Consider the following 19,803-nt stretch of genomic DNA (forward strand, 5'->3'; position numbering starts at 1 on the left):
AAAACCCCCCCAATAATCAAAACAGGCCAGCGCAACCCACCCCAAAAACCTATTATAATTCACTTTACTTAAATAAAGACATTTGCACCAGAACTTGATGCAGAAAAGGCACAAATTCTTGAAAAAAATCACCAGAATGCAGAAAATGATGTGTTTGACGCCGCTCCCCCCAATGTTGAACCCAAAGTTACGCCCTTGCCTACAAGTATAATGTTTACCCCAAAATGTGCACACTCCATTGGCCGGTGTCCTAACAGATCACTGAGCGCATGAGTCACATTTAGTTATTTATGTCAGGAGGTTTTGGTGGGGAGTGCAGGCACCGTCGCCGCCAACCCGAGGCACCAGTTGCACGATAGACTGTCTTAACATGGCTTAATGCCGACGAGTGGCCCCGCTTTTACCGGGGGCTGGGAGCGCCGCACCAGATGCGCACTGATCTCCGGACAGGAGCCAGTCCATCTGCCGCCTGACGAGGCAGGGAAAGGCCCGAAACCCCGCACAGTACAGCCCAGAGGCGAGAATTTAGATCAGCCCCAAGGTTTCTGGATGGACCGCTGCTCCTGCAGAGAGCAGGGGGCCCCGATGTCATATTTCTAGAGCGTCAGAAAATGAATATGACAGCATGGTGAGACAGAAGATTAGGATTTGAGCTCATGTGTCGAATGTGGCATTTGCGCACTTGTGATATGTTTGTTGTGTGGCAAATGTGCCCTTTATTATTGTAATTCAAGATATATTTGTGGAAAGAAAGTCTAAAGAATCATGTCGGGGGGGGGGGGAATTAAAGACGCAGTTTCCTCTAAAATGAAAATGTGGTATTACTGACTTAAAATACCTCAGTCAGTTCCACCGAAAATGATGATTTGCAAGCCATCATCAGGTTTTGGGCACTTTCAGTGGCACATAATATTAAATAAAGGGACTTTAATGCAATTTAAGGTTTATTCTTCAATAAATAACCAATCCATACTGTTCACAATTCACCACTTAAAGTAGGCTACACAGTTCATAATGTAAAAAAATTAGGCTACATTTCACATGTTACTAAGCGGGATATCACCACTCTCTTGGATTATATCAGCCCTGATTGGTTTAAATGGTTTAGTAGCAGACCACAACTTATTTATAACGGATCACTATATAGCCTGCAGACATTTAGCCTTTTGCTACCAGAGTAAACAGTAATCCTCGTGTAGGCTTCAAGGCTTCTTTAAGTACTATATTGGAGACTGTCTTGTTGAATGGGCCTTTAGGCTGCAGGTTAATGTGTATTTACTTTGTACGGTTTGCACGCCTCATATGAACACGCTATGTATTGTGCAATTTTATTTTTCATCAATCATCTGTAGTCTGTAAGTTAGAGCAGTTAGAAAAGCATAACTAAAGAAAAAAAAATCACAAAACTGTCTGCTTCCAGTCTATGTGCACATGTGTTGGCCTTGTTTAGGAGTCTGTTTTGGTTTTAATCAGCCCCGGTCAGACACCGGCCTCATATGGCCATGAGCGTCCGTTAACTCGGTCCTTAGCCTGTATGTGTGTGTGTGTGTGTGTGTGTGTGTGTGTGTGTGTGTGTGTGTGTGTGTGTGCACCTTTCCAGCCAAAATAACGACTGGCATAATGAAGAGCAAACATAACAAACGGCCCAGAAGATGTTTGTCCTCCATCAACAGCAAAAGCAATTAAGAAAATGGTGTGTGACCTACATAAAGGCTGCGCCTCGGAAGGAAGCACAGGTTAATATGCTAATATGGATCTGCTAATTGTGGGGATTTACTTTTCGGTTTGCGGAGGGGAGGGGCCGGCGCGTCACTGCCTTATTTAAGCCTTCAAGATTTGCAACAAATTAATTTCTCCCCATGCAGTGCGTGAGGTGAGGAGAGGAGGCAGGAAACAGGTGGTCACTGTTAAATGGACAGTCAGGGGGAAACCGACCAGTTACCAGTATGTAGACAAAAAAAAACCCACACACCCACAATCTGGATTGGGCCTATACATCATACTTCTCTCTATTTCCTGACATATATTTTCCTTCTCAGGGATTAAAACCAAAATGCATCCTGTCGATTGTACACATCATATTAATTATTATCGCCGCGGGGTGAGGTGACACCCCCCCCCCCCCCCCTCCCCACCCACACACATACAGCTCCTCGGGACGTTTAGGCTACTTCAAGGACCCTATATATCTCCAGGAAACAACATTTATATTGAAATAAATATAGGAATAACATGGATGCTCCGGCTACCTGTCACAAGAGGCAGCCACCGGGTATCATTGCCGGTTTGTGTTTTCAATTAGCGTGTTCAATTGTTGTTCTTTTGTTGCTGTAATTACTCCTGAAGTCAAATCAAGTTCAATTCAGGGCTGACGCGTGTCAGCTGCTGCGAAAACACTAAAGAAAAGGCCAATCTGCTGCCAACGGACAGCCACTCACCAACATGTTGGATATATAATCCTGTACATAGCAATAATAATTATAAACAACAAAGCCCTGCGTTTAGATCATGCCCTTTTTGGACTGTTATTGTGAACGTTTAAAAAAAGTTTTCTTTTGATTTCTGGGTTAAATAGATCTAATTTCTAAATTCTCCTTGATCTTTTTTTTTCTTTTAAAAGAATTGAAGAGTAAACTTAAAAAAGAAAAAAAAACTATAAGCAAGTTGAATGGCAGTTACAACGTCGTCTGAAGGTTTTCTTTATTCAAACAATCAATTACTGCTCCACGGTGAATATTTGAAATAGACGATTAAAGCCATCACTCGGCCATAACTGATGCTATAAAATTGATCTCTAAAACTTAACTTCAGCAGCTGTTGGATCAGTAATCCGTGTGTGTGTGTGTGTGTGTGTGTGTGTGTGTGTGTGTGTGTGTGTGTGTGTGTGTGTGTGTGTGTGTGTGTGTGTGTGTATCATCGATCGATGCTCATTAACTTCTCTTTTCAAGAGTTTCTGAAATGCTCCTGAAGATCACACGAAAGCTAAAAGACTGTTGACTATTTCCCATCAAGTTTATTTGTAATGCACAGATGGGAGGAAAGAGCCAAATGTACTTTCATATTTTCATCATCTCTTTTTCCTGTTTGTTTTCCCCCTTTCAATCAGCAGCTACATGAGATGCAACAGGCAGTAAAAAAAAATAATCTTACTGGTTTCTGTTTTGGCCGTTTGTTCAGAAAGATAATGTGTCTCAATTATGTATGTGGGATTTTAAATATTATGAAAATACATGTCTGTGTTAAAAACAATAGCATAATAGCACGCACATTTCGTGTGTGATTACTTTAGATATGGCTCCAGGCTTCTTCTTATGGTGAGTTCAATGCCAAGAGTCAAGTGGGTCTTTGATCTTTTGGCTTTATTCTCACTGCAGTCAGTTTTAGTTGATGTCAAACTTTGGAAGACGTTCATGTATGTACGGTTTAAACATAATACAAATGTTAGAAAAGTGACCAGCTGGTTGCATTTGGCAGTGAATGTAGCTTCATTGTTGTTGTGGATCCAATGTTGTTTCAGATTGATTTGATCAGAGTGATTTTCAGTGGAGAATCTCTGAATAGGACTCCCACGGTTGGCTGGCTGTAAATTGGGGAATAATGGTGGGATGCCACATTAACACATCCATGTACTGCCCACAACTTGCATGTGGATGTCGTAATTCAGCCCCTGTGACAATGTTACTACTGAATGAAGGACTTGTATTGGACCGATGCCGATGCTAATATCGGCTCACACTCTAAGGCTGTGGTTCATGACCTTTTTGGCTGGCAACCCCTTAAAACAATGGGATCTTTACCCTCATCACTTATTGCACATGTCTGCTGGTTGTGACCACACACCCCAAAAAGTGTTTTTCTTTGCTATTTTAATGATTTTTTTTTTTTTATAGAGGCCTGGAGAGGTCAAATGATTAGGTAATTCACAAGATAAAAACAAAGACGAGAGGAAAGCATGAAAAACAAAGCATGATGTTTTCTCGGCTTCCTTTTCCTCTTAATCATCTTCTGCCCGTTCGGGTTTCTCTTGTGACCCCTGAATCACGGCTTTAAGGGCTTCTTTAACAAGGTTGCTCCGATCTGGAGTTATTAAAATGGTCCAAGACAAGCTGGCCATTCATTTACTTGAACATTTCTTGTCTATCTCATTAAAGCAAAAAAGCTGCATATAGCCAACCCTAGCTGGGTGCAGGACAAAGCAACAAAGGAAAATGAGAGGCTGTTCACATACTTTTTAGTTTTATTCATGCAACTTTCCAACCTGCAAGGTCTTCATCAGGCAAAACATTCATTAGCTTGGACATTTCAGTGTTCAGACCCCTTTTCCTTTACTATCTTGTAGCTCTCAGTTCCTGTTCAATCTTTATTGATATCCATCTTTTCTTACTCCATTTCAGGTTACTTCACAACTCAACATGTGGTAAAAACTGACACGTGTTGACCTTTAGACAAGTCTGTTGGTGCCCTTTTAACCACGTACTGTGCTAAAAACAACACCAGATCAGTTGTTTCTGGGCAACCGGGCAAGAAAAGATCACCTAAGAATGCAACAACTTTTCAGTTTTTATCACAACCTGTCTTTGTTTCAGTGGCCCAGGCCGGATCCAAGCTCCTCCTCTGGACAAATATTTAATGCATTTTAACAAACTGTAACAATACTGTGTTGTTGAAATGTCAAAGTTGTTATATTACTTTTATTATTTTCATGCATAGAAGTTTTACCTTTCTTTGTTGTTCTTGTCCCGGCCAGCAGAGTGCGCCGCTTTGTCAGAGCAGCCTGAGGGGAGATTAACCTGCAGGTCTCTGAGAAAAGGGAGGGTACACACACACACACACACACACACACACACACACACACACACACACACACACACACACACACACACTATCTCACTTTGAAAGATAGTAAATATACACATGAAAGGGGGGCGACGCAGGTTCAATGACTTTGATCGTGTAATTCCTGTGTAATCTCTGTAATCTTTTAAAGCAGAGCTGTTTGAATGCATGTTGTATGTGTGTGAATGGGTGAGTGACAACATGCGTAATGTATATTGGATTAAGAAGATGAAGAAGAGGCCGAGACTTCCACTAAAAGAAAATCTTTAAGAATCAAACGATCTGTCCAGTCGCTTTTACAGATTTTCAATCCAGTACAGTTAGACCGGCAGATACAGGCTGGAGTCTTCTGCTGTGAAGTTGTGGACCATTTTAATGCCACATAGAGAGAGTTGGCGCTCCCATATTCAGTTTTGGCTCCTTTCAAAGTGATAAGTCAAGGGTGTCTTTTTCCATCATGTGGATGTGAGTGTCAGTAGGCAGTTAGACAGATATTTTTTCTCAGCAGACACTGTGCACTTCAGTCAACTGGAGGACAACACTTACAGGTGCCTTGAAGGCCTCCATGCAGCACACTTTTACATTTTTTATAATATCATAAAGTTCCATGGGATGTAAGTCACTCATGTTCCTTCTATTTGTTGCATGACAAAATCAACACATTATACATGATTATATGTAATAAATGCAAAATAAATCCTGATCATGAGAACTTCAACTTTGAGTTTTGTGTGTCGTCTCTCTATTTATGGGAATTGCATAATCGTACAAAACCATAAAGTCCTCACTTACCCAATTCTTTATATAGTAAAAATCTTTGACTGACTACAGTTGTACTTGTCAGGCATCAGGTTTCAACATTGTATTGTTACACTGTGATGGGGAAACTCAAGCCATTGTCAAAGCCTATCAGCACTAGTTGATATTAAAAACTAATCTTATGAGAGTTCAAGCAAGGCCAAAACCTTGGTGTCGAACCGACATATTCAGTGTCTATTCCGTTGTTACGTGGCCTTCACATGATGCAGTGGACACCACTCAGCATCACACAAAATAAAATGATCTTCTTGCAGGAAGCACAGCGGTTTGACTCACACATTTACTTGCTTATCATGTAAAAAGTTAGTTTTGTCCTTTATGTAGCACGTCAGCAGCTGTTTTCAACTTGACTCATGACTAACTTGTCTTATGTGAATATATTTTTTAACCTGGCACCAGGGAGAAGCTTGTCCACAACATGCAATATGTAAAGTAAAAGCAGTTATAGGTAACACTTTACTTGAAGGTATCTACATAAGAGTGACATGACACATGACACTGTCATGACTTACTAAAAGAAGCGTTATGTCATAAACGTTTATCACTTGTTTATAATGTTTATGACACGTTCATGACAATGTCATGTCACTCTTATGTAGATACCTTAAAGTAAGCAAAGTGTAACCCAGTTATAGTAAACTAAAGGCGCACAAGCTTAAGATGAGTCGTATCCCTGACTTGTTTTGGTTATGGTGAGGCCTGAAAATAATCTTGATATTGCAGTACGGTCCAGTTTTGTACAGCCTCATCTGACATTGAGGCATTTCGAGTCGTTTAATTTTGTACATTGTAACAATGTTAAAGTTACAGAAGATGATTCAGTGCTTTTCTCATGTAGATTTCAACAAATTCTAAAAAATACGTCCACAGAAATCCACAGAAACATCCAACTTCCCCGGCAGCTCAGTCTTTTTCTTAGCTGTCCGTCCAAATGCTCAGTATCTTCTGGACACTTTTGACAAAACATGTCTTATGTCCACTCCACTGGTGGAATGTACAAACTAAGTCCATTTACTCAAGTGCTGTAATTAAGTACAAAGTTGAGGTACTTGTACTTTAATTGAGTCTTTTCTTTTCATGCCACTTTTTACTTCTACTCCACTACATTTCAGAGAGAAATATTATACTTTTTACTCCACTACATTCATCTGGAAGCTTTAGCTACTAGTTACTTTACAAATAAAGATGCTGCACACAAAACACATGTAGTTTATGATATACCATTTTATTATGAATTAAACTACCCAACAATATACAGGCCTACAAGTCCTACAAGGCCTTAGCCGATTAAACACTTAGTTGATTGACACAACTGTTTGGATCGTTTCCAGTTTCTAAAATGTGAGGATGTTTCTGCATTGAGTACTTTTACTTTTAATACTTAAGTACATTTTCCTGTTGATACTTACATACTTTTACATAAGTAACATTTTCAATGCAGGACTTTTACTGTAAATGTATTTTTAGAGTGTGGTATTAGTACTTTTACTTAAGTACAGCATGTGAATACTTCTTCCACCACTGGTTTGCTCTATCATCATAAAGCCAGCCGCCCACAGACGGAGCAAATTAATTAATACTAAATCATCACCAGTGAATGAACCAAAGAGGTTAGTCAGGCTAGCCAATGATCAAGGGGGAACACAGGTATTCTGACCAACAGAAGCGCTCTAATGTACACAAACTAAAGCATGAGGAGTTGAAGTCATGCATTTAGCTATGTTGGCAAAAATATTACAGTTTGGAACATACAGCGATACTGTCGGACAAAGCAAAAGTGAATTATGTTGCAGTAGAGGCTTTTTATAGCAATTTTATAGATACTATATCATCAGGGGATGAATGTTTGATATTTAAAGTTATTGTCCTCTCAAATACTGTATAAAGTATTCAGACATTTTGCCTTTACTTGAGGTTCAACTGTTAAGAGAGACAGGAAACGGGGAGGCTGGAATCGAACCATAGACGTGGTTATGTGGTATACACCTTATAACCATTAGGCTACAGGGGCTCCCTCAAAGTCTAAATTTGAAAGGAATAGCTTAATATTTTGGGAAGTGTGCTTGTTGTTTTCATGCTGAGAGTTAGATGAGAAGATCAACACCCCTCTCATGTTTGTATGATTAATACAAAAAAAACTTGAAAAAAGGGGGTCCTAGCCGAGAAATAGTCCAGCACAAAGCGGCAAATTGACATTTTTACATTTCCCTTTTTTTTTTTTTTTTTTTTTTTTTTTTACTAATCAAACAATGTGTTAATGTGTTGGTGGATTTTGTTACCTTTTTGGACAGAGCCAGGCCAGAGTGGCTAGCTGCTTCCCCCTGTTTCTAGTTTTTATACTAAGCTAAGCTACCAGGCTGCTGGGTCTAACTACACATTTATCGTACAGATTTGAGATTACTATTGATCTTCTCATCTAACTCACGGCAGGAAAGCAGATAAGTGTTTTTCCAAAATGTCCAACTATTCCTTTTAACTGTGTTAGATGGCCAAAATCTTTATAAACCCTAGTCTGGGCACTCGCAGGTGTCGCAATGGACTACCACCAAAATAAGTGATAGATATGTGAAATCTCAAACAGAGAACAGATTAGAGTATTTATGGCTTTCACCCTTACTATTGTCATGTCATATTGTTTAGAAAGCTTGGCAGTAAACAAAACATCAGCAACCCCAACACAGTGTTGTCGTCCATCCATGCACTTACCTGTCTACACCAAAAATGGAGGACAAATATGAGGCAAAGATTCATTAGAAAGCCCCTCTTTTTTAACTTGACCAAGGATTTCCATTTTCCATTCCCTACACTGCCAAACTCAACTGCCTCACACTGTTGTCTTTTTAGCCCTCATGCTTTTGTTTATCCTAAAATGCAACAGAGGTAGATCTGAAGCAGGTGAAGTGCAGATGAAACAATACCCAAATCAAGCAGAGAGGGCCGAGAGAGACGCTGCAAAAGTTGAAAGCAGAGTTGGTCAATTATAACAGACTCCTCCAGCTTTGAGCCTTTGGTCGACAATAAGCTCATGAGCTGTTTTCTTAAGACATCCGCTGCCAGAGAAATCTTGTTTACTGTGTAACAACCAGCGTGATGTCAACCACAGCGTACACGCATGCACCTGAGATTACAGACCTGCTGCTTTATGGCAAGATAAACACCCACATTAGACACACACACACACACACACACACACATACACACCACAATACACAGGAAACACACCACAACAACTGATATAGGCATATCGGGGGGGGGGGGGGATGAATGTGTATATGTGTATGTGGGGTTACTTGACTGCTCCTGTATAATTACCAGGGAAGTCTCCTGATGTGGAACCTTTGCTGTTCTCACAATGAACCCATTTACTGCTGCAAACCATCAAACAACTGACACACACACACACACACACACACACACACACACACACACACACACACACACACACACACACACCTAAACACACACACACACAGGCCTAGAGAAACGCATATATATACGTACACACAAACCATTTCAAACGAATGCAGGGAAATAAACAGAGACGAGAGCACACAACGCCTTCCCCCCTCTGGGAATTTTACTATTCTGCACTTCCCTGCTTCTCTCATCTCTCATCTCTCTCTCTCTCTCTCTCTCTCTCTCTCTCTCTCACACACACACACTCTCCCTGTTTTCCTCTTCGTCTCTTCCTCTGCTCCTTTGTCTCCCTGATTATGCAGTCGATCCCAGGGTGCGCTACTCACTGAGATCATCCACCTGTCAATCTGAAACACACACACTTTTTTTTGTGCACACCATTCCACCAGTGATATTGATACAGAGGAAATATTAATGACTTCACTCACCTGCAATACACTGTTGTATCTTGCACTTCCAACATCGGGCCATGCAATTCATCAAGACACAGTTCTGGAAACTTCCACTCAAAAAAAGGAGTTGTGAAATAACACTGAATGCTTTGTCCCTGAACACAGATACTGACGCGTCAAAAAGCGTCACATCAAGTAGTGAAAATGCAAGATGGCGTGTAATTTTAGCTTCTTTAAGACATGTCATGTTGTTTTTTAGCGCTTTGACATAGGCCTATATCTCTTTATTAGAATTTCAGACTGCGCAATCACAAATCACATGTTCGGTGCTCTGGAGTATATCTGCAAGTCTTCACATGCAGGAAAATACTGAGGCAGTAAAGATGGATAGGGGTAAGGATACACATCAGGTATAAATATATCATGGTAGTATGTCATAGCTTTTGAATGCATGTTAGATTATCACATGCATATTTAAGAGTGTTGTTTACTGTTGCAGGTCTACGCTTAACCTAAAGTGTAAGTGCAGCATGCTGCCCCACATATAAACTTCTGTGCACCTGCACACATGGAGCAACACTCAATAAGTTCAATTATCAAGGAAGACCGAAGAGCGGGTTCCAGTCTTGTATTCACACATCGTTGCTACTGGATATTTCAAAGCAGTTTAAACACTAGGTCTGTAGTTTTTTGAGTATAATAGCTTAAAGGATAATGCTGGTGATTCGCTACATTGTTGTTAATAAATTTCATGAAAAGACCAAAACCAACAATGTGGTTCACCCGTGTGTCTGGCTTTCAAGACTTAAGTCTGTGACATTTAGCCACAAGTTTAAATCTTATAAATTAAATATATACTTTAAAAAAAAAAAACTTAACTTAACTTCAGTGGAGTCATTGCGATCTTTGGATTAGCGAAGTGAATCCACACAATTCATTTCAGTCAAGTTCAACTTTGATTAACTTGAATACGCCAATTTGTGCCGTTGAATGGCAAGCCATCTTGACAGTAATGACCTTCGAGAGTCAAAAACAGAGGAAGCCACCGTAGCTTTGGCTTCGTTGCACCATCCGCTCTTATTTGTTTCATTTGTCTGAGTATAAACTGCTCCACATAAAAGGAAAGACTGCAGACAATTAGAAGACATTTGACTAGCCTACTGTACGCGAACACGTTTTAAATATAATGTGTATACGCGTTGTCCCATTAACGACCAGCAAACAAGCTTGCTAACTCTTCAATAACTATTTAATGAAGTACATGATGTACAACCCTAAGAACAAAATAGGGACATAAACAGCCCAGTACAGAGAAAATAGAAGTAGAAGTTAGGGGTTAGCTTACCAGCTACAGTAATTTACTAGCTAGCCCTGCGAGTAAGTACTACGTCACAAAGCTTCTGAATTTTGCAGTGTCATGTTCTAGCGTGACAGCTGGGCGTTGTAGTCTTCAGCAAACGTTACTTAGGAGTAAGTGGTGCTTTTGTTGTGGACTATCTATATACTATCAACAATGGAGTTGTACCGAATGGCACAGAAGAATAAGCTATATCACCCTTAAACAGACAATACTTGGTGATCAATTCATTGATGGTTTTGGTCTTTTCATGTGATGTGCTGACAATAGGAAAAATATATGGTGGCATTGGTGTGCCCTCAGAAAATCTAAAGAATACTACTTATTTGTTTTGTTCCCAAAGAATAAAGCTTCTGAATCATGAGTATGTGTGTAAGAAATGAAGCTGTTGGCAGTCTGAGACAGGAAGTGTTGAAGACTCACCACACTGACATGTTTTCTTTAACTAAGGTTTAGAAGAACCCTTCATTAAAAGAAGAGGATGGCATGACTGGCCCAAAATGGAAAACGCTTTCTCTGCATACATGAGAGGAGAAAGCAGGCATGGCCTTCATATTCATCACTGGTAGTCAGTCGGATGGATGGATGGATAGAATGGATAGGTCGATGGATATGTATCATGTTGTCTCTATAGCTCATTTCATTTCTCTGTATCACTCCATCACCCTCTCTGAGATCCTGAGGCCTTAGCCTCATGTGCTCTGATGGTAGAGGTTACCATGGCAACGCAGTGCTCTTGTGGCCCTGGATGTAGGCACACATAAACATTAGCTCTTCCTCTCTCACTCTCTCCCTCCATCTCTTCATGCATACATATTCACAGCTACAGGTGGCCCCAAAAGTATCATCCTTCCCGATTTTGATTGACACACTCGAGGGGCGGCGGATCACAATTAGTGATGGTGCTAATTTCCCACAATGCCCTGCAGCCACTGGGCACCCACTGCGCCCTCAGCCAGCTCATCAATATTCATGTGCCATCTGATGAATATGCAAATGGTGTAACGCGGCGGTGTCCAGGTGAACAACCGCAGCTCACCAATCAGAGGCAACCGTGCGCACTCGACTTCCAGGGGTGGGAGACTGGCAGGAAATCATCTCAGGGCATCAAAGACAACTCATAATGTTTATGATTCTCATTAAAGCAATCATAAACATTGAGATCTGAATTAAGATCACCCTTGATATCCCAAATCATACCAAATACAAGCTTAATTTACTGATTTAAACCCAAAACGTCTGCTTTAATCTGTTAATCCTAGTATTAAACTCCCTCTTTGTATTTCAATTTAACTCTAATATTTAGTTAATGGGACCATAGTTCTAACTTTAAATTCAATCCTAATCTTTTAACCTCGCAATCCTAACCTTTCTCATGGATTATGAATGCTTAATCTTAATTTCATGGACTATAAACCTGCTGCATTTGATTTGAATCCTGATTTAAACCTCAAGGTTCACTTTAACTGTAACCATAGAATTAACCTTGCTACAGACCTTGTATATAATGATGATTTTAAGTACATGTGATAACTAATAGATACATAATAGATTATTCCCAGATGTTGAACTGTATATAAAGATGTAAAGATTAGAGCCCAGTGGTGCCTATATCTCAGTCAATATTATCTCATCACAGACATCCGTATCGGCATATGTCGACTGATAATAATAATAAGACGTTGCAGTTTAGATAAGCCAAAGACATTTGTATTAAGAATTACAATAAAAACATATTCCAGACTAAAAAAATGGAATATTGGCTGATATAAATTATGTTGACTATCTGTAAGCAGGATATCTGAATAACAGATGTCGATACAAATTTTCTAACAGATAGGCTTTCACTAAAGACACAAAGTAGTCCATTTGGGGGATGAATTTCATCTAGAATTTCAACAGTTTTTGTTGTTGTTGCTAAACTATAAAACTATCAGAGCTTTTAAGTCCTAAGGGGTTGTTTGCAGAGTCAAGACATCAAACTTACTTTAACAAACTGAGGCGACAAGAATGACATCCGTGGGCTCTTTTTTTTTTAGTTTACACAAAGTTGGTTTCAGCCTCTAGTTAAACAAACAATCCTTAATTGTTGGAGGTTGAGTTCAAGACTATTTATGAGTAAATGAACTAACCCTGCAACAGCATCTGTCTTGTTGTATGAAAGTGTTTTTGTGTTCACACACACGCACATGCACACGCACACACACACACACACACACACACACACACACACACACACAGACACACACACACACACACACACACACACACACACATATGAAGCCACACTGGGAGCTGCTGCAGATCTGGGAGGAAAACCAAAGCGGACAGATCAGAGCGGAGATATAATCAACCCTGAGTTCTAAGGAAAAAGCATTTCTCTCCCTCCTTCCAGTCTTCCTATACCTCCTCATCTCAATACGATCTTCTACCACCACTTCCCCCCCGTGTGGAGCTCAGTGCGGCGGCTGGTGATGCTGGCACAAACAGACCCAGTTCAGGGTTTGAATAGACAAACCGGCAGCCGGTGTTGCTCAGGACCCACAGCACAAACTCTGAGATGGGGCTCATTTCGAGGCAGTGCTTCTGTGTGTGTGTGTGTGTGTGTGTGTGTGTGTGTATATAGGTGTTATTGAGAAGCATGGCTTTCCCCAGAGAGATCCTCCATTAATTGTGAAGTGAAGGAGCCTGAGGGCGACACCAGGGACCTCCATTAAACACAGACAGGCAACTGACAACCTCTCTCTCTCTCTCTCTCTCTCTCTCTCTCTCTCTCTCGCTCTCTCTCTCTCTCTCTCTCTCCCCACTTTCTTTTTCTCTCACCCCTCATCCCCTCCCTTATTTATCCTCTAAAATTCAAATTCACATTCAAATTTAAACAAGGTTCATTGCCATGAAAGGAGCGACCTAATGTTGCTAAAGCAATTACAGCACACAACAGAAAATAGTTTTGTTGATTCTGGGAGGCTGCAAAAAAGGAATGTATCATCTAAATGTAGCATGCATGCAAAAGATATCAGATTTTTTGCAAATTTCAAGCAGCAATTACTCTTGTTAAACAGCTTTTGTTGTGCAGGAATCTTACTGTTTTAATCTGATTCCATCAGCCGAGGTCGACGCAGGTTTCTAATTTCCTCTGCCACACACACACCTCAGACACTCGAGGCCTCAATTATACTTTAAAAACATCTCACTATTCTTTACCTGGCTTTTTATTGTTCATATTTGTCTCGTTTCACACACAGCTAGTGAGTCTGCAGTCAGTGCAGATAAACTTTGTCTCTTCAGAAGCGAGTTGAAATTTACTAATGGTGTTGGTTCTGTCCTTGGAGCCTGCCCATACTATGGGTGCTTTTTGTAGCTGGGCTGTGAGTCCCTTATGAACTTATTTCCAGAGCAGGGTAATTATTGCAGGTACAATGCCTCAGGATGAGGACCGGATTCCCAACAGGGTCTGTCTGGACTCCTGAATAAGCCCATATAGAGATCTTCTCCAAACTGCCAGTAAGCAGGTAGATCTTCACCATGACGCTCTGTTTTATTGTCCCCTGGGGAATCTGCAGCTTCTAAATGTACGATCACTGCTCTGATTATAAAAAAATACTTTAAAAAAAAGACCACCATTTATGTTATTGTTCTCATTTTTATCATCTTTCTGGGGTTTTTTTCCCGTGTGTGTGCGTGCATGTGTTTGTATGAGCAGTGAGGGTCACCAGCCACTAGAGGGAGCACCAGTAGTGTGGAAAAGGCTCACATATGTCAGTCCTCACTCACCCCATCCATGACTTTGACACACACACACACACACACACACACACACACACACACACACACACACACACACACACACACATACACACACACACAGTACAGTACAGTAGATGTACATACTGCTGTAGGCAAATACCAATGAACCTAATGGAGTCCACCTTAACTCCGATTATCAATGAATTTGCCGGGTGAAGCACTGATGTGCATTTTATTCACGTGCACAAATGCACACATGCACACAATCATATACACACACACACACACACACACACACACACACACACACACACACACACACACACACATATACACACACGCTATAGCAGATGTTAAGGATTAGTGTGTGTGTGTATGGGTGTGTGTGTGTGTGTGTGTGTGTGTGTGTGTGTGTGTGTGTGTGTGTAGCCTCAGGCACTGTTCAACAATGCATTATTCCTGAGTGCACCAGTTAAGAGGGGCACTCCGTCTCCGTGGCAACCACCCCGGCTCTGATGTAAACATGGGGGTAGTTGAACGTCAGCCCCAATAAAGTGGAAGATTTGCCCCCCAGATTACAGACAATAAAAGGCAACGATAACGTGGCAAAAGTGTAAAAATGTAATTTGGGTACATTGATCACATCATGATTAAATCTTTCTTATTTTCATCCGAACCCAAGCTTTGTGAACACAGACTGCTTAAAATTAAGCTGAGAGCAATTTTGGTCAAATAAAGGTCAAATAAACCGCTTCTAGAAGATACATATTCTTTTAACATGAACCTTTTTAATTTAAAGTTTTCTCCTAGCATCCTTAAAAATCTTAATCTTTAATCTTCCATGTAAAAAAAAAAAAAACAACCTAACAAAGCCACTTACTTCCTGGCTAACATCTAAGGGAACCCTGCTTTGTATTACAATGTAGACGGCTGCCAACTTTTGGCAGCCCGCAGAGAAGAATGGTGGATTTCTGGAGAGATTAGTATAATCACTGGAGTCCCACAGGGGCTAAATATAGGTCGACCAGAAGCAGAGAAACCAAGCTAAGAGAGGAGTAGGTACTGGTCGCCATGGGCAACATTTTGAGGCGATATTGCAGGACAAACTGTGACCAACAGTGTATTTTTCATTATACTTCTTTTCCTTGGAGCTGTTCACCAGTAATCATACTGTTCCATTTTCACCCAGCTGGCTGTTACCACATAAACCTGCCCACATTTCATGAAACTATTTTCTTCTTAAAGCGTAACTCTCGCCAAAATGCAACCTAGGGTCTTTTTTGTGAATGTAACCGAATCAAACTTTTGTTTAAAAGCATATTTAGGACGGAAACGCTACTTTTAAGATTTACCGTAATTTTGTTTTTCCGGTCAAATGGCCTTTTGAATGGGAGTGCTAGGGGCACTGCTATGATCGCATCAAAAGCACTATTTTTAAAACCCTAAAAAGGCTCAACACAACATGAAACTTTGCTCGAAGTATCACCAGGGGCTCTACACGTGAACTCGAGCATTGAGAGCATTGTTTGTGTACACAGAGTTTACTAAAAAGAAAGGTTTTGAACAACTCACTTTAGCTGTTGTTGTTTACGCTCGCAGCCATCTTTGCCAGTCAAAAAGAGTCGATCTCCGAATGCGAATGAACGGACTCCATAGGAGGAAATGTCATGAGGCTCCTTTTTCAACTACAAGGTCAATATTGTTTTCACTAACGACAAAGCAACAAATTATAACTGCATTTATATGGAACTAAGCTATAGGAGCTTTCCATCCTTACTCTCCTCCCTGTTACGTTGCATTCTGAGAGCGACTATTTTTGACTGACAAAATGGCGGTGGCCGGAAACCACAACAGCTACAGTGAGTTGTTCAAAACCTTTCTTTAAGTAAACTCTGTGTACACAAACAATGTTCTCAATGCGAGTTTGTGTGTAGAGCCCCTGGTGATACTTCATGGTGATACTTCATATCATAGCAGTGCCTCTAGCACTCCCATTCAAAAGGCCATTTGACCGAAAAACAAAAATACAGTCAATCTTAAAAGTGGCATTTCCATCCTAATTATGCTTTTAAACGAAAGTTTGACTCGGGTACATTCACAAAAAGACCCTAGGTTGCATTTTGGCGAGAGTTACGCTTTAAATCACTGTAAAATGCAGTTTGGTTGCAGTTTCATCATCGTGAGATGGACGAGACTCGTCAATTTAACCAATCAGTCAAAGCTGATGGGAAACTTTCACTTCATCACTTGTACATTTGCTTCTCTAAACCATATTTGTAACAACAAAATGTGCCATCATAAAGCATAGGTGAGTCTTTCTGCAGGAGAATAGTAGCATTAATTCTCTTCTGGAGGAACAAGGGTAAATGAATATTGTATGGTATTGTGTCATGTATTCATATTACACATCAAATTCAGTTAAATCATACAACATATTAATTTGGCACGTGTATTTTACTGTATCATTTTGTATCATTTATTGTAGCATTTTCACTAATTGTACTGTGTTGTGTAGTGTTGAAACATACTCTGCTGTAGAATATCTTTTTTTTTTTCAGACTTGTGGTCACAACAAGTATACAGTCGACAAGTAGCGCGTCACAAGTAGACATTGCTTCATTTTAAGCCAAAAAGATTGATACCAGAGGTTTTGTATCATATTGCATTATTCTGTATTGGTCATATCATATTATAGCCTGTAGTTACTCAGTAACAGTCAGCAATTAGTAATTTAACTAATCATTTTACTAATTAATAGTAGCAGTAAAGAGAAAATGCGTAATAATCAATTAAGTTGCAGTAACATTCTTTATAGAATAACATTATAGCAAAGCAGAGCATTGTGTAGTGTACAGTCGAGCTTTGTTTAGATGTCCATAAAAATAAAACTGAGTGCACCACATCATAAACCTAATACAACAGGAGAACAGTTTTCATTAATTTCACTCTTATTTAACAGCTTATGATGAGTTTGTGAAAAAAATTAAATAAAATTGTTCTGTGGTTCCCCGGGAAACAAACAGACGAGTGTTGAGTCAAAGCAGCCAAACCCAGCGTGTCATGTCCACCATCTCATCCGGGCAGAGCCATTATTGTCTGGAAGCCACACAAGCAGAAAAGTAGGGGCGACGGGGGTTATAATGCTCATGAGTGTGTTTTATAAGTGTGTGTGTGGATCCTAAACTCTCTCCATTGGAATGGGTTCTAGTGTGTGTGTGTGTGTGTGTGTGTCTATCTGACAGCTCAGATGAGGACTGGCTGCAGGCAGCTGCTTTGCTCGAGGCCACATTCAGTTCCGTCGCGCTGCATTAGTCCCTAACCAACCTGTCACCCCTAGCAAGAGAGTGATAGCACGCAACACACACACACACACACACACACACACATACACACACACACACACACACACGCACAGCAAAACATACACACACACACAACAAAACACATTTACACACTTTCATCAATCACCAGTTTCCCAAAGCAGCACATAACATGTTGACACAAGGAAAGTAAACCTAATGCAAAGATTATTCCTCACTTAATCTCATGTTGATCCTACATTGTGTCGTAGCTGCGGCTTCTTGTCCACACTGTTTATTAGTTAGGGTGGTAAAGTGTTAATCAGAGCAACTACAGCTAAAGTGTGTGTGTGTGTGTGTGTGTGTGTGTGTGTGTGTGTGTGTGTGTGTGAGTGAGTGAGTGAGAGTGTATTTGTGTGTGCGTGCAGTCCGTCAGTGCTGATATGCTAGTGAGGGGGACTAACCGGAGTTGAGTGGAGTCTTTTGTAGCACAGGCGAGGCCCTCAGGCACAGCCCCAGACCTAGATCCCCCCCACCACCACCCACCCACACATCTCTCACACACACACACACACACACACACACACACACACACACACACACACACACACACACACACACAGATAAGCACACACACACAACATGCATATGCCCTCGGCCGTCGTGCTGTAGATCTGATGTGACAACTACAGTCGGGCAGACTTTCCCACCATCACCCTGCGTTTCGACGAGATGTGACCGCGAGTGTGTGTGAGAGTGAGTGTGTGTGTGTACAGCGGCGGTGGGGTTAGTTGAGGGGTGCCATAATGAGGCTTGGTTTGGTGGGACAGATGTTGGGATTCGGAGGGCATCGGTTGAGACAAGGAAGTGATGGTTCATTAGTATGACAATCTCTCTCTCTCTCTCTCTCTCTCTCTCTCTCTCTCTCTCTCTCTCTCTCTTTTCAGCCTGTCTGCTTCCTTGTGTTTTTCTGTCTTTATCACTGCCTTTCTCTCCCTCTCTCTCTCTGGTATGATTTCCAGTGCCCGGAGACACTGACAGAGGCAATTCTTCCCCACTCTGCTGCAATGGTGCATCTCTGATTAACTTTTAATGACTTCACTATAACAGCCAGACACACACATAGAGGCCAACGCTGGCTGGAGATGTAGACTGGCGATGAGATGAATCGACCGAGAAGTTTGCACTTTGGCTCAGCCGGGCTAATGGCCTGTAATGGAAGCGATACATCTGATTTTTTTCTTCTTGCCCTCAGTTGAGCGGAGGGTGGTTACGCAACAGCGCTCAAGAAGTTGCCTCAGTATACCTTAGTGGTGTAGTCTAATGTATTGTAGTGGGTATACTGAACTGTATATTCATATTGGCCAGAATCTGCCTTTCGGGGAGGGGGGTTTGCATATCATAGTGGGGGGTCTGGGTGTCCTCCCCCAGGGAAGTTTTGAGCATCAACAACTTCATTTCCTGTATTTGGATACACTTTCATGCACCAATTTACGGTGGGAATACCTTTATTTAGCCTATGTGAAGAAGAAAAACACAGATGACAACTCAAAATATATCAAAAATATAATGGAAAGTATGTTGTTGCGTGTCATTGGGCATTTTTAAGTGGGTATATGGAAATCCTGGCGCTTTCTTAATGGGTATACTGCGTGTACTTGCGTATCACGTAGACTACACCACTGGTATACCTGCTGTGATCATGGATCAGGATCTAATTTCTAATTGATTTTTAATGCTCATGTAATTGCTCCTTCCTGGTAATGCTGACCTTAATTTATGTTTCATTTTAAACAATAGCTGAGTGTATGGATACACATTATAAAGAGGAAGCTTGAATTATAAACTTGTGGTGTGGCGTTCAAAAGATGCGGGTGTTTTCCTGCCAGATAGGGTCTGGTAAAGGATGCTATCTAGTTGCATTATAGGAAGTGTA

The sequence above is a fragment of the Sander vitreus genome, chromosome 18 (assembly GCF_031162955.1).
Source record: "Sander vitreus isolate 19-12246 chromosome 18, sanVit1, whole genome shotgun sequence".
Classification (NCBI taxonomy): Eukaryota; Metazoa; Chordata; class Actinopteri; order Perciformes; family Percidae; genus Sander; species Sander vitreus.